The following is a 15,526-nucleotide window of genomic DNA, read 5'->3' on the forward strand; positions in this document are numbered from 1 at the left end:
TTTTTTTTTTTTGGTAGAGATGGGGGAGGGGGTGGTCTCACTGTGTTGTGCAGGCTGGTTTCAAACTCACAGGCTCAAGGAATCTTCAAACCATGGCCCCGAAAGTGTTGACATTTTAGGCGTGAGTTACCATGCCCATCCTACGTAGGAAAGCCTCGTGAGATATGTGATATGCAAATATTTCTCTCGTTTTGTACGTTTCCTCTTTCATTCTGTTGATGTTTCCTTTCATGTACAAATGTTTTAGATTTGATGTAGTCTTGCTTATGTATTTTTGCTTTTGTTGGTTATACTTTTAGTGTCATATTCAAAAAATGATTGACAGAAACAAGAAGGGTTTCCACGTGTTGTCTTCTAGTTTTACAATGTCAAGATGTATCTTTAAATACTTGATTTATTTTGAGTTGATTTTTGTGTATGTTGTGAGGTAAGGATACAGTTTCCTTTTTTTTTTTTTTAATTTGTGGATATCCAGTATGCCAAATATGATTAGTTAGAGAAACCATGCTCTGAGCACCCATGTCAAAGATACATTGAGTGGAGTACATGGATTTATTTATGCATTCTTCTTTCTTTTCCGTTAGATTATATCTGGTTTTTGCCAGTATTCTAGTATTTTGAATTACTATAGCTTTGTTATATACTTGGAAATCATTTTGGGTCTCTTGTGGATCCAGATAAATTGTACGATTTTTTTCTCTATTTGTGGAAAAATTTGATTGTGATTTTAATGGGAATTATACTGAATCAGTAGATAACTTTGGGTATTGTGGGTATTTTGACAATATTAATTAGTCCCGGTGGTGGTGTTGAGGTGGTGTTGACCTGGGGGCATTGGGGTGAGTGATAGTGCCGTCAAGTTGGCTGCATAATGGGACGCTGGCTGGGAGGTCAGTGCATAAAAATCCTGTGGATGTGATCAGGGCAAGGGTGATGGAAGGTGATGTGTCCTGTCTGCTTGGTCCTTGTAGGGATCATCCTGTAATGAAAGGAGGCATTACCTTCCGATGTCCTGAGGGCGTGGTGCAGTCACCAGGACTGAGTGGAGGGGAAGAAGCTCATGTCTTGAGGTCCCTTGGCTACATGGGGAAGACTGCCCCTGGGCTTGATGCCAAGTTTGGACTGACGTGCTGGCTGTTGTGATGGCGCTCTCCAGTGCTGGTTGTGGTTGGTTTTCGACTAGGTACACCTCGCCTGGGAGAGTGACCAGAGACAATGTCAGTTCCAGACATCAGCAGCCCCAGGAGGAGGAGCGTGTGCTCGCACCAGGGGTGGTGGCTGCTAGGTGAGGGACCTCAGACCTATGTCTGCATGGCATAGGTCATGCATGGCATGTGACGTCAGAGATCACATCCTACTGATTGAAGACCTTGTTCTTGAGCTGTCCGGTTGTTGCAGGGTCAGACCTGGAGGCTGTAGGCTATGATGGCCGTTTGCAGTGTTCTGAAACATATGTGCACCCCAGGGAGGGGGACACACACACACACACACACACACACACACACACACAGTGAAACTCACAACACACAGACACAAAATCACACACACACACAGTCACACACACACAGTGAAACAACACACAGACACAAAATGACAAACACACACACACACACACACGAGCCCACAGAAAAAGGCAAATACACACAGAAACAGGCATGTGCAGTAACTCTGGCCACACATACTCCCTAGGTGTCCACAGAATGACATGGATAAGGTATATTCATAAAGTTAGAGATCAGTCATGGAGGCCAAGGACAAGCAGGTGCACTAGTTGACCCGCAGGAGCGAATGGCATGAAAGTGGTGAGCATTATACCTGGGCCTGTTTCTCAAGTGTGTATTTGATTTCTTTACAATTCCCTGGAGAGGTTGCTGTGGGAGGCCCGCCGCCTGCTGGCAAGGAAGATGGTTGATTCTTCTGAGCAATGGAGGCCCCGCAGAGTCCTGCAGTCACTGTGGCCTGGCGTCCATGGCGCACTCAATGCTGGTGGATGGCTCAATATGGTAAGCATTCTTCTGCCCCGTGTGCTGAATAAGGGTGGCTTTTGGATGTCCTAGATCTTCAAGGAGCTGTTTCTCAGCAGCAAATGGCATGACGCGTTCCACTCCTAGAGTGGATGGTCTGTGCCCATTGCTCAGTGGTGTGGCTCTGGCTTCCCCAGCATGCTGAATGTCTTTAAGGTCATTGACTCGCTCCTTCCCGGCCTGTGATGTCAAACGTCCTGCCCCTTTGAATGTGCTTGGATCGATGATGAGTCCCCTATAAAAGCATTCCTTGGAAAAGCTGAACAAAATGAGTGAGAACTCATACCGTCGTTCTCATCGGAACTGAGGTCCAGCACGTTGCCTCCCCCGGCGACTGTAAGAGCAAGGGACAGCTTCCACTGATTCCCATAGGTTCCACCACCCAGGGCGTCCACAGACAAAAGTCTCATGTCACAGGCACATTAGGAACATTCCCTCTGTGTGAGGTACATGGGTGGGAGAGTCGCGGGGCATTCTGCCGCTCTGTGATGGCGTGGCGGCCGTGGAAGCAGGCAGAAATGTTGCCAGCATAGGGGAGTGTGCTGGTGGTAAGCTCCCAGAAGGAAGTCCCAGACTTCACAGTGGTCATCTCAGTGCAGAAGACCGGGTGTCTGTTTTCATGTGGAGGAGAGCCCAAGGCCCAGACCTCAGGCAGACCTTGGTCTTGATTTTTGATAACTTGAGAACAGGGGAGTTCCAAGATGATAGGGGAGAGTGCAGAGCAGTGTCTTGGCAGCCGGTGAAAGCCTCTTCAGCCCACCCTCCAGCATCGGTCACAGGAGCCCCCCTGGAACGGATTGCTTTGCCTCCTGAGCTGTGAGATGCCTGTGGTGCAATGGCGGAGTCTTGAGCAGGAAGATACTCCAGAGAAAAGGTGATAGAGGGCTCACATGGACGTGAGTGTCATTAGCAGACTTGGGCTGTATTTTGGCGGTGATGGGCTTACTGTGGATTTTTCTGGTGGATGACAGGTTGGCCAGCAGAGGTCTTTGAGGCCAGATCCTAGGGAGCATAAGGATCAAGTTGGTGCCTGTGGCCCTGGATCACTTCCAGCCTTCCCGAGAGAATAATGGGCTCCTCCGTTGTACAGATCTTCTTATAAATGATCTCTTGGCCCGCCATCGTTTAGCAGCTCCACCTGCTGCAGCTCATGTGAGCAAATACTGCTCTGGATCCTCTTTCCTGCTTATAAGGCAGCTTCCGTCCTGAAGGTCCAGAGTGAATATGCCCTGCCCTGGCTCTGGCCCAAGTCTCTGCCCTGGGCGCCGGTCACACTTGGGGTTATCCAAGGAGGTCTGTGCATTCCATGCAACACGTGTGCCATCCCAGGGGTGCTGCCACAGAGTCCTTTGACTTGGGATGCCTTGCACCCCTGCATGTTGGCAATATTTAAGTGTTGGACTCCACTACACTCTAGGGGTGATGAACTGTTTTGGCTCCCTTAACTGGTTTGAAGTCTCAGCGCAGCCAGGACAGCCACGCCATGTTGAAGGGCATGCAGATGGCTTAGGAACGTTGGAAAGGATGGGTGGTTCTGGGCTCACAGCTCACTCACTAGCTGCCTGCATGTAGACCTGGTGGTGGTGTTCAGGCAGTGTTGACTTTCAGGCATTGCGGCAGGTAGTAGTGCAGTCAAGTTAGCGGCATGATGGGATGTTGCCTCAGAGGTCAGTACAGGGTAGCCCTGTGGGTGTGTCCAGTGCAAGGAAAATGAACGACAATGTATCCTGTCTGCCTGGTCCTTGGGACGTCAGTTGGGGGACGTCCTGTTGGAAAAGCAGCCATTCCCTTTGTATGTCCAGAGGGCATGGTGCAGGCACATGGACTGAGTGGAGGGAGGAAGCCCGTGTCTTGAAGTCCTTTGGCTAGGTTGGGAAGACCACCTCTGGCCCTGATGCCGAGTTTCAGACCGATGTGCTGGCCATTGCAAAGTCCCCCTCCAGTGCAGGTTGTGATTGGTTTTCCACCATGTATGCCTCACCTGAGAGGGCTGCTAGAGACAGCGTCTGCTCAGGACATCGGATGTCCCGTGAGGAGGAGCATGTACTCACACCAGGGGAGGTGGCTGGTAGGCGAGCCACCTCAGGCCTATGTCTGCATGGCTTCCATGTCAAAATTTACATCCTCCTGATTGAAGTCCTTCAGCTTTCGGATTGGCGGGTGGTGAGGCCAGGAGGCTGCAGACTATGACTGCCTATTGCTGTGTTGGGAAACACATGTGTCAGGAACACATATGCGTGAGGGAGACACACACACATACATTCATATACACACACACACACATGCACACAGGCATGCCAAACCACAGGCAAATACACGTAGCAATGGGCGTGTGTGACCACCCCCATTGGATTTTAGGTATCCACAGAGTAACACGTGTAAAGTATCATGGAAACCAGGGAATAACAGGTGTGCGCGCTGCCCCGCGGGAAAGAATGGGATTGAAGTGTTGACCAGTGGACCTAGGCCCATTTGTCAAGCCTGTTATTTGGTTTCTTTACACTTCTCAGAGGCAATTGCTGTGGGAGGCGTGGTGTAACTGCTGGAAGGAAGACACTCAATTCTTCTGAGCACCGAAGGCCACACGGAGTCCTGGATTTTGTGTGGCCTGGCATCCACGGTGCACCACGTGCTGGCGGGTGACTCAGGACGGTAAGCATTTCTCTGCCCTGCATGCTGAGTGAGGGTGTCTTTCGGATTTCCAAGACCCATAAGGAAGGAGCAGGTTATTGGCTAACCACCAATGGCGTGACGACTTCCTCTCCTATAGTGGATAATCTGCACTCATTGCTCAGTGGCACGGCTCTATGGGGGCAGAAGGTCTTTAACGTCATTGGCTCACCCACTGCCCGGCCTGTGGTGTGAAACGTCCTGCCTCTTCAAATGTGCTTGGATCGATGATGAGTCCCCCAAAAAAACATTCCTTGGAAAAGCTGAACAAAATGAGTGAGAACTCATACCGTCGTTCTCATCGGAACTGAGGTCCAGCACGTTGCCTCCCACGGGGATTGTAGGAGCGAGGGACAGCTTCCACTGGTTCCCATAGGTTCCACCACCCAGGGCATCCACAGGCCAAAGGCTCCATCACACAGAGGTTAGGAACATTCCCTTTGTGTGAGGTACACAGGTGGGAGAGTCCTGGGGGGAGCGACTGCTCTGTGATGGTGCCATAGCCATGGAAGGGATCGAAATACTGCAGGCCTGGGGTAGTGTGCGCCTGATCTTGGCTTGGTGAGCTCTTGGGAAGGGAGACCTGGTCCTCATGGCAGGCATCTCTGAGCAGAGGACTGAGTCCTTGCTTTCTTGCCGGGGAGAGCATAAGGCCGACGTCTCAGGCAGATGTTGGTCCTGAGTTTTGGTTTGCTGAGGACAAGGGAGTGTCAAGGATGATGGGGGACAGTATATTAACAAAGGGTGTTGTGACAGCCAAAGCTGCTTTGGCCCTCCACCCAGCATCTGGTCATGGAGGCCCCCCAGCAGGGATTTCTTCATCCCCTGAACCGTGAGATGCCCCTGGTGCCATGGTGGAAGCCTGTACTGGAAGGTACCCCACAGAGGAGGCAGTAGGGGGCTCATGTGGACATGTGTGTCATCAGCATTGTTGGGCTGTTGTTCAGCAGTGATGGACTTTCCATTTACTTCTCTAGTGGATGACAAGTTGGCCAGCAGCGATCTTAGAGGGCAGCTCCCAGGGAATATGAGGGTCAGACTCGTGCCCCTGGCCCTCAGTCACTTCTCGTCTTCCTGACATTGTATGGGCCCCATCATTGTGCACATCTTCCTGGAAATGGTCTCTTGGCTTGCCATTGCCGGGCACCCCCACCTGCTGCAGCTCGTGTGAGCAAATGTGGCTCTGGATCGTCTTTCCCACTTTGAAAGCAACTTCCATCCTCAAGGTGTCCAGAGGGTATGTGCCCTGGCCCTGGCCCAGAACTCTTCTGTGGGCATTGGTCACACATGGGGCTATCCATGGAGATCCGGGTACATTACAGGCAACACGCATGCCATTCCCGGGGCCTGCCATAGAGAGTTCCTTGACTTGGGATGCCCCTGCACCTCCTGTGTTGGTAATGTTCCAGTGTTGCATTGTGCTACACCCTAAAGGTGATGAAGCGTTTCAGCTCTCTTAAACAATTTGATGTCACAGTGCAGCCAGGACAGCCATATCATGTTGAGGGGCCCATGACTGCATTAGAAATGTTGGAAGGGATTAGTGGTTCTGCAGATTGCAGCTTATTAGTAGCCGTGTATATGTAGATCTGGTGATGGAGCTGAGGTAGTGTAGAGTTGCAGGAGTTGGGGTGGGTGGTAGTGCAGTCAAGTTGGCTGCATAATGGGATGTTGCCTCAGAGTTTAAGCCCTGTGGATGTAACCAATGCAAGGACAATGGAAAGCAGTGTGTCCTGTCAGCCTAGTCCTTGGGCGGGAACGTCCTGTTGGAGAGCAGCCGTTCCCTTCGGGTGTCATGAAGGCACAGTGCAAACATGTGGACTGAGTGGAGGGGAGGAAGCCCGCATCTTGAGATCCTTTGGCTAGGTTGGGAAGATTGGCTCTGGCCTGATGCCATTTTCAGACTGATGGGTTGGTCATTGAGAAGGCGCCCTCAAGTGCTGGTTGTGGTTGGTTTTTCGTCAAGTGAGCCTCACCTGGGAGTGTGGCCAGAGACAGTGTCAGGTCACAACATCAGGTGCCCCATGAGGAAGAGCGTGTGCTCACTCCAGGGGTGGTGGCTGGTAGGTGAGGGACCTCAGGCCTATGTCCTCATGGCCCCGAAGTCAAAGTTCACATCCTACTGATTGAAGACCTTGGTTTTGAGCCTTTGGGTTGCAGGGGCTTCAGGTCTGGAGGCTGCAGACTATGACTTCCTGTTGCGGTGTGGGAAACACATGTGCATGCGGGAAACACACAGGCTCACACTATCACACACACAGTCGTGTACAGCCACAGGCAAATAGACACAGCAGCAGCTGCATGTGGTCCTTCTGGCCACACACGCTTCCTAGGTGTCTAGAAAGTGACACTGTCAGGTATGTTTATGAAGATGGAGGTCCATCATGGAGGCCAAGGAGAAGTGGGCATGTGAGTTGCTCTGTGGAAAAGGGTGGCATTGAAGCGACCAGTGAACCTGGACCCATTTCTCAAGCGTGCATTTGATTTCTTTACACTTCTCAGGGGCAGTTATCATGGGACACCTGCCATATGCTGGCAATGAACATGGTCAGTTCTTCTGAGCCACAAAGGCCCCCGAAGTCCTGGAGTTGGTGTGGCTTAGCATCCACGGTGCGCCCCCTGCTGGTGGATGGCTCAGGACGGTAAGCATTCCTCTGCACCACGTGCTGAGTGGGGGGTGGGATTTCCGAGACCTGAAAGGAGCTGTTTCTCAGCAGGCCACTGATGGCATGGTGAGTTCCACTCCTAAAGTGAACGGTCTGTGCGCATTATTCAGTGGCATGGCTCTGGCTTCCCTAGGGGGCCAAAGGTTTTTAAGGTCATCAGCTTGCCCCCTGCCCAGCCTGTGGTGTCAAATGTCCTGCCCCTTTGAATGTGCTTGGATCGATGATGAGTCCCCTATAAAAACATTCCTTGGAAAAGCTGAACAAAATGAGTGAGAACTCATACCGTCGTTCTCATCGGAACTGAGGTCCAGCACGTTGCTTCCCCCGGGGACTGTAGGGACAGCTTCCACTGGTTCCCATAGGTTCCACCACCCAGGGCGTCCATGGATGAAAGTCTCACATCACAGGCACGATAGGAACATTCTTCTGTGTGAGGTACACGAGTAAGAGCGTCATGGGGGGATCGGCTGCTCTGTGATGTCATGGTGGCTGTAGAAGCAGGTGGAAATGCAGACCTAGGATCGTGTGCACCTGATCTTGGCTTGATGAGCTCCCAGGAAGGGAGACCCTGACCTCCCGATGGGCATCTCTACGCAGAGGACTGGGTCTTTGTTTTTATGCCAAGGAGAGCAAAAGGCCCAGACCTCAGACAGACCTTGGTCTCGATTTTCAGTTATCTGAGGAGAGGGGAGTGCCAAAGTGATGGGGGACAATGGAGAGCAATGGGTGTTGTGGCAGACAGCCAAAGCCTCTTTAACCTTCGTCCCAGTGTTGGTTACAGGGACCCCCCGGCAGGGATTTCTTTGCCTCCTGAGCCATGAGTTGCCCATGGTGTAGTGGCTGAGCCTGGGCAGGACAGTAGTACCTCAGAGCAAAGGTGGTAGAGGGCTCACATGGACATGCGTGTCATCAGTGGTCTTGGGCTGTCATTTGGCAGTGATGGGCTTTCCATGGATTTCTCTTGTGGATGACAGGTCAGCCTGTGGTGTTTTCAAGGGCAGATCCAAGGAGCATGAGTGTCGGGCTGTATCCTGTGGATGCAGCTTTCGGTCTTCTTGGGAGAGTAGAGGGCTCCACCATTGTGCACATCTTCCTGGAAATGGTCTCTTGGCCCACCATTGCCGAGCAGCCCTACACGCTGCAGCTCGTGTGAGGAAATAACTGCTGTGGATCTTACTTCCCGCTTTGAAACAGCTTCCATCCCAAAGACTTTCAGAGGGAACGTGCCCTGGCCCTGGCCCTGGCCCTTGCTCAGAACTCTCCTGTGGGATTCCATCACACTTGGAGCTGTCCATGGAGGTCCGTGTGCATTCCAGACAACGCATATTTAATTCCAGGTGCCTTCCGTGGAGAGTCCCTTGACTTGAGATGCTTCCACTTCTCTGCATGTTGGTGATATTCAAGTGTTGGATTTAGCTACGTCCTAGGTGTGATGAAGTGTTTCAACCCCATTAGTCTCAGCGCAGCCAGGACAGTCATGTCATGTTGAAAGGCATGCCAGTGGCTTAGGAAAGTTGGGAAGGATTGGTCATTCTGTGGCTCGCAGCTCACTTAGTAGCCACGTGCATATAGACTTGGTGGTGGTTGTCAGATGGTGTTGACCAGCAGGTGTTGGGGAGGATGGTACTGCATCCAAGTTGGCTGCATGGTGGGATGTTGGCTCAGAGGTCGGTGGAAGGAAGGCCTTTGAGTGTGATCGATGCAAGGATGATGGAAGGCCATGTGTCCTGTCTGCCTGGTCCTTGGGGCATTAGGCAGGGACGTCCTGTGGGAAAAGCAGCCATTCCCTTCAGGTGTCCTGAGTGCATGATGCAGGTATATTGACTGAGTGGAGGAGAGGAAGCCCATGTCTTGAGGTCTTTTGCCTAGATTGGGCAGACTGCCTCTGGCCTTGATGCCGAGTTTCAGAGTCACGTCCTGGCTGTTGTAAAGGCATGCTCCAGTGCTGGTTGTGATTGGTTTTGTGCCAGGTGCACCTTTCCTGGGAGTGCTGCCAGAGGCAGTGTCTGGTCAGGACATCAGATGCCCTGTGAGGAGGAGCTTGTGCTCAGGCTAGGGATGGTGGCTGTTATGTGAGGGACCTTGGGCCTATGTCTGCATGGCCCAAGGTCAGAGTTTACATCCTGTTGATTGAAGGTCTTGGTCTTGAATTGTCCGGTTGATGGGGGCTCAGGCCTGGAGGCCGCAGACTCTGATTGTGTGTTGCCATGTTGAGAAACATGTGTTGGGAAATACATGTGCATGAGGGAGAGATACACACACACAGCCACTCAGCAATGGGTGTGTGCGGTCATTCTGGTGCCACATGCAGCTCTGAAGTGTTTGCAGAGTGCCACTAGTAAGGTACAATCATGGAAACAGAAGTCACTCACGGAGGCCAACAGAAGGAAGACTTGCAAGTTGCCACACATGAGCGAATGGCACTGAAGTTTTGACCAGTGGAACTGGGCCTGTTTCTCAAGTGTGTATTTGATTTCTTTACACTTCTCAGGGGCAGTTGCCATGGGAGGCCCGCTGCCTGCTGGAAGGAAGATGGTCAATTCTTTTGAGCCACAAAGGTCCTGGAGTCAGTGTGGCCTGCTTCCTGGGTGCACCTTGTGCTGGTGGATTGCTCAGGACGGTAAGCATTTCTCTGCCCCATGTGCTGAGTGAGGGTGTCTTTTGGATTTCCAAGACCCACCATGAGCTGTTTCTCATGAGGCCACTAACGGCATGGTGTCGAACATCCTGCCTCTTCAAATGTGCTTGGATCGATGATGAGTCCTCCATAAAAACATTCCTTGGAAAAGCTGAACAAAATGAGTGAAAACTCATACCGTCGTTCTCATCGGATCTGAGGTCCAGCACGTTGCCTCTAGCAGAGACTGTTGGAGTGAGGGACAACTTCCACTAGTCCCTGTAGGTTCCACTACCCAGGGCGTCTGCAAGTAAATGTCTCCCATTACACACACATTAGGAACATTCCCTTTGTGTGAGGTACACAATTAGGAGAGTCATGGAGGGACTGGCTGCTGTGTGATGGCGTGGCGACTGTGGAAGTGGACAGAAAAGTCGCAGGCCTAGAGGAGTGTGTGGCAGACCTGGGCCTGGTGAGCTGCTAGGAAGGGAGACCTGGACCTTGTGTCAGGCATCCTCACACACAGGAGAGGGTCCTGGTCCCTCTACTATGGAGAGCATGAGGCGCTAGCCTCAGGCAGACCTTGATCTTGCTTTTCAGTTAGCTGAGGACAGGGGAGTGCCAAGGGTGATGGGGGAGAGTGCAGAGCAATGGGTGTTGCAGCAACTGGCCAAAGCCTCTTCGACCCTCCCCCCAGCATTGGTCCCAGGGTCACCCCAGCATGGATTTCTTTACCTCCTGAGCTGTGAGATGCTGGTGGTGTGACGGATACCTGGGTAGGACGTATTCCCTGGTATTCCAGAGAAAAGGTGGTAGGGGGCTCACGTGGACAGGTGTGTGCCATCAGTGGTCTTGGGCTGTCATTCAGTGGTGCCGTACTTTCTGTGTATTTCATTGATGGATGACAGGTTGGGCAGCAGGGGTCTTCAAGGGAAGTTCCCAGGTGTGTGAGGTTTGGGCTGCTGCCTGTGGCCCTGGGTCACTCCGATCTTCCTGGCAGAGTATTGGACTCCACCGTTGTGTACATCTTCCAGGAAATGGTCTCTTGGCCTGCCATTGCCAGGTGCCCCACTTGCTGCAGCTCGTGTGAGCAAATACTGCTCTTAATCCTTTTTTTCACTTTGAAAGCAGCATCTGTCCCGAAGGTGTCCAGTGAGAATGTGCCCTGGCCCAGGCTGAGTACCCTCCTGTGGTCTCGTCACGTGTGGGCCTGTCCATGGAGGTCCATGTCCATTCTGGGCAACGCGTGTGCAATCCCAGAGGTGTTGCCACAGAAAGTCTGTTGACTTGGGATGCCTCCATGCCTCTGCACGCTGGCGATGCTCCAGTGTTGGATTCCGCTATGCTCTATGCATGATGAAGCATTTTAGCTCCCTTAACCAGTTTGAATTCACAGTGCAGCCATGACAGCCATGCCACTTTCAAGTGCACATCGGTGGCTTAGGAAAGTTGGAAAGGATTGGTGGTTCTACAGCTCACAGCTCACTTAGTAGCCGCATGCGTATGGACTGGGTGGTGTTGATGCAGTGTTGACTTGCCAGTGTTGGGGTGGGTAGTAGTGCGGTCAGATTGGCTGCATGATGGGTCGTTGCTTCTGAGGTCAGTGCAGGGATGCCCTGTGGGTGTGTGGAATGCAAGAATGATGACAGGCGGTGTGTCCTGTCAACCTGGTCCTTGGGGTTCAGGTAGGGACGTCCTGTTGGAAAAGCAGCCATTTTCTTTGGGTGTCCTGAGGGCACAGTGCGGGCACATGGACTGAGCGGAGGGGAGGATGCGTGGATCTTGAGGACCTGTGGCTGGGTTGCTAGTCTTGCCTCTGGCCTCGATGCTGAGTTTCAGACTGATGTGCTGGACTTGGCAAAGGTCCCCTCTGAAGCTGGTTGTGGTTGGTTTTGCGCCAGGTGCACCTCACCTAAGAGAGTGGTCAGAGACAGTGTCTTGTGATGACATCAGCATCCCCATGAGGAAGAGGAGTAGCCTGTGCTCCTGCCAGAGGTGGTGGCTGCTAGGTGAGAGACCTGTGACCTGTTTCCACATGGCCCCGAGGTCAGAGTTCACGTCCCACTGATTGAAGGTCTGGGTCTGAGCCATCAGGTTGCTGGGTGGATCAGGTCTGGAGGCTGCAAACTAGAACTGCCCATTGTGGTGTTGGCACCCACAGGTGCATTAGGGAGACAAACATACACCCATTTAAACTAATATTCTCACACATACACACACACACTCATACATTCACACTCATACTCACACTCTATCCCCCCAACACACACAGGCACAGACAGTCGTAGGCTAATAGATGCAGCAGTGTGCACGTGCAGTAGTTCTGGCCACACATGCTTTCAGGTGTCCACAGAATGACACGGGTAAGGTATATTCATGGAGATGGAGGTCAGCCATGGAGGCCAAGGAGAAGCAGGTATGTGAGTTGCTCTGTGGGAAAGAATGGCTTTGAAGTGTCCAGTGAACCTGGGCCTGTTTCTCAAGCATGCATTTGATTTCTTTACACTTCTCAGGGACAGTTGCTGTGGGACAGTTGCCGTGGGAGGTCCGCTGACTGCTGTCAGGGAAGATGGTCGATGCTTCTGAGCAACATAGGCCCACATGGATTCCATGTGGCCTGGCATCCACTGTGCACCCTGTGCTGGCGGGTGGCTCAGGATGGTAAGCATTTTTCTGCCCTGTGTGATGAGAGATGGTGGCTTTAGAATTTCCAAGACCTACAAGGAACAGTTTCTCAGCAGGCCATTAATAGCATGGCGAGTTCCACTCCCGGAGTGGATGGTCTGTGCCAGTTGGTCAGTGGTGCAGCTCTGGCTTCCCCAGGGTGCCGAAGTTGTTTAACGTCATCGGCTCGCCCACTGCCCAGGCTGTGGTGTCAAACGTCCTGCCTCTTCAAACGTGCTTGGATCGATGATGAGTCCCCCAAAAAAACATTCCTTGGAAAAGCTGAACAAAATGAGTGAGAACTCATACCGTCGTTCTCATCGGAACTGAGGTCCAGCACGTTGCTTCCCCCGGGGACTGTAGGAGCGAGGGACAGCTTCCACTGGTTCCCATAGGTTCCACCACCCAGGTTGTCCACGGATGAAAGTCTCACGTCACAGACACAATAGGAACATTCCCTCTGTGTGAGGTACACGAGTGGGAGATTCGTTGGGGCACTGGCTGGTCTGTGATGGTGCAGCAGCCATGGAAGAGGGGAGAAATGTCGTGATCCTGGGGGAGTGTGCGGCTGACCTCAGCCTGGTGAGCTTTCAGGAAGGGAGGCCTGGACCTTATGGCTGCAGTCTCCATGCAGAGGGCAAGGTCTCACTTTTGCTACCAAGGAGAGCACAAGGTCCGGGCCTCGGGCAGACCTTGTTCTTGATTTCTGGTTAGCCGAGGACAGGGGAGTGCATGGCAGTGGGTGCCACAGGAGACAGCCAGTGGCTCTTCAGCTCTTCCACCAGTGTTGGTCACAGTGTCCCCCCAGCACAGATTTCTTTGCTTCCCGAGCCATGAGACATGTGTGCTTTGGTGGTAAAGGTGTAGACAGGATGGCATCCAAGAGAAAAGGTGCTAGAGGGCTCTCATAGATGTGAGTGTCATCAGCCTCATTGGGTTTTAATTTGGCTGTGATGGGCTTTCCATGGATTTCTCTGGTGGACGACAGGTTAGCCAGGGCAGGTCTTTCAGGACATGTCTCTGGGCAAATGAGTGTCAGGATGGTGTCCATGGCCCTGGGTCACTTCTGGTCTTCCCAGCCAAGTAGTGGGCTCCACCGTTGTGCACATCTTCCTGGAAATGGTCTGTTGGCCTGCATTGTCGGGCGGCCCCACCTGCTGCTGCTCTTGTGAGCAAATACTGCTCTGTATCATTCCCACTTTCCATCCCAAACATGTCCAGAGCGAATGTGCCCTGGCCCTGGCCCTGGCCCTGGCCCTGGACTCTCCTGTGGGCCCCAGTCGTGCATAGGGCTATCCATGGAGGTCTGTGTGCATTCCGAGCAGTGTGTTTGCAATCCCAGAGGCATTGCCACAGTGAGTCTCTTGACTTGGCATGTCTCCATGCCTCTGCATGCTGGTGATGTTCTAGTGTTGGACTCCGCTACTCCCTAGGCGTGATGAAGCATTTCAGCTCCTGTAGCTGGTTTGAAGTCACAGAGCAGGCAGGACAACCATGCCACTTTCAAAGGCACACAGTTGGCACAGGAAAATTGGAAAGGATTCATTGTTGTACATCTCGCAGCTCACTTAGTAGCCGTATGCATGTAGACATGGTGCTGTTGATGCAGTGTTGACTTGCTGGCGTTGGGGTGGGTGGTACTGTGGTCACGCTGGCTGCATGATGGGATGTTGTCTCAGAGGTCGGTGCAGGGAAACTCTGTGGGTGTGTCCAGTGCAAGGACAATGTTACAGGTGGTGTGTCCTGTCTGCCTGGTCCTTGGGGAGTCAGGTGGAGACATCCTTTTGGAAAGGCAGCCATTGTCTTTGGGTGTCCAGAGGGCACGGTGTGGGCACATGGATTGAGTGGAGGAAAGGAAGTGTGTGTCTTGAGGTCCTTTGGCTAGGTTGGGAAGACTATCTCTGGCCTTGATGCTGTGTTTCAGAGCCACGTGCTGGCCATTGCAAAGGTGCCCTCCAGTGCTGGTTGTGGTTGGTTTTCCATCAGGTGCACCTCACCTGGTAAAGGGGCCAGAGACAGTGTCTGTTCATGACATAAGATGCTCTGTGAGGAGGAGCATGTGTTCGTGCCCAGGGTGGTGGCTGTTAGGCAACGGACCTTGGACCTCTTTCCTCGTGGCCTTAAGATCAAAGTTCACGTTCTATTGATTGCAGGCCAGGGTCTTGAGCCTTTGGTTTTGTGGGGTTAGTTCCAGTCTGGAGGCTACAGACTGTGACTGCTGGGGTGGTGGGAAACACATGTGCATGAGGGGGACACACATCCACACAGAGACACTCACACTCATGCACACTCAGGTGTGCACAGCCACAAATAGATGTGGCAATGGGCATGTGCAGTCATTAGGCCACAGACAGTTATTGGTGTCCATGGAGTGACATAGATAAGGTATGAATGGGTCTTTGAGGGCACGTCTCTGGGCGAATGAGTGTCAGGATGGTGTCGATGGCCCTGGGTCACTTCTGGTCTTCCCAGCAGAGTAGTGGTATGAATATGGAGATGGAGGTCAGTCCTAGAGTCCAAGGAGAAGCAGAGATACGAGTTGCCCCACGGGAAAGAATGACATTGACATGGTGACCAGTGGATGTGAGCCTGTTTCTCAAATATGCATTTGATTTCTTTGCACTTATCAGGAGTAGTTGCCTTGCGATGCCCACTGCCTGCTGGCACAGCAGATGGTCAGTTCTTCTGAGCAGTGGAGTCCCCACGGAGTCGTGGAGTCGGTGTGGCCTGGCATCCACGGTGTACCCTGTGCTGGTGGATGGCTCAGGACGGTAAGCATTCCTCTGTCCCACATGCTGCGTGAGGGTGTCTTTAGGATTTCTGAGACCCACAGGGAGCGGGTCTTCAGGCCATTAAGGGCATGGCCAAGGCCTTTAAGGTCATCG

The 15,526-nt window shown here is 52.4% G+C and overlaps 5 non-coding genes across 5 annotated transcripts; all 5 read left to right on the forward strand.

The window, feature by feature from the left end:
* Positions 1 to 2,241: 2,241 nt before the first annotated feature.
* On the forward strand, positions 2,242 to 2,336 carry LOC111525136. The gene has a single exon (XR_002725965.1). It is a non-coding gene; the product is annotated as a small nucleolar RNA SNORD116 (small nucleolar RNA).
* A 2,579-nt stretch (positions 2,337 to 4,915) lies between these two features.
* Positions 4,916 to 5,010, forward strand: LOC111525129. The gene has a single exon (XR_002725958.1). It is a non-coding gene; the product is annotated as a small nucleolar RNA SNORD116 (small nucleolar RNA).
* A 2,564-nt stretch (positions 5,011 to 7,574) lies between these two features.
* Positions 7,575 to 7,669, forward strand: LOC111525135. The gene has a single exon (XR_002725964.1). It is a non-coding gene; the product is annotated as a small nucleolar RNA SNORD116 (small nucleolar RNA).
* Positions 7,670 to 10,107: 2,438 nt separating this feature from the next.
* Positions 10,108 to 10,202, forward strand: LOC111525139. The gene has a single exon (XR_002725968.2). It is a non-coding gene; the product is annotated as a small nucleolar RNA SNORD116 (small nucleolar RNA).
* A 2,679-nt stretch (positions 10,203 to 12,881) lies between these two features.
* LOC111525130 lies at positions 12,882 to 12,976 on the forward strand. Its single transcript, XR_002725959.1, has one exon. It is a non-coding gene; the product is annotated as a small nucleolar RNA SNORD116 (small nucleolar RNA).
* Positions 12,977 to 15,526: the final 2,550 nt, after the last annotated feature.

This window comes from Piliocolobus tephrosceles, chromosome 6 (genome assembly GCF_002776525.5).
Source record: "Piliocolobus tephrosceles isolate RC106 chromosome 6, ASM277652v3, whole genome shotgun sequence".
NCBI lineage: Eukaryota > Metazoa > Chordata > Mammalia > Primates > Cercopithecidae > Piliocolobus > Piliocolobus tephrosceles.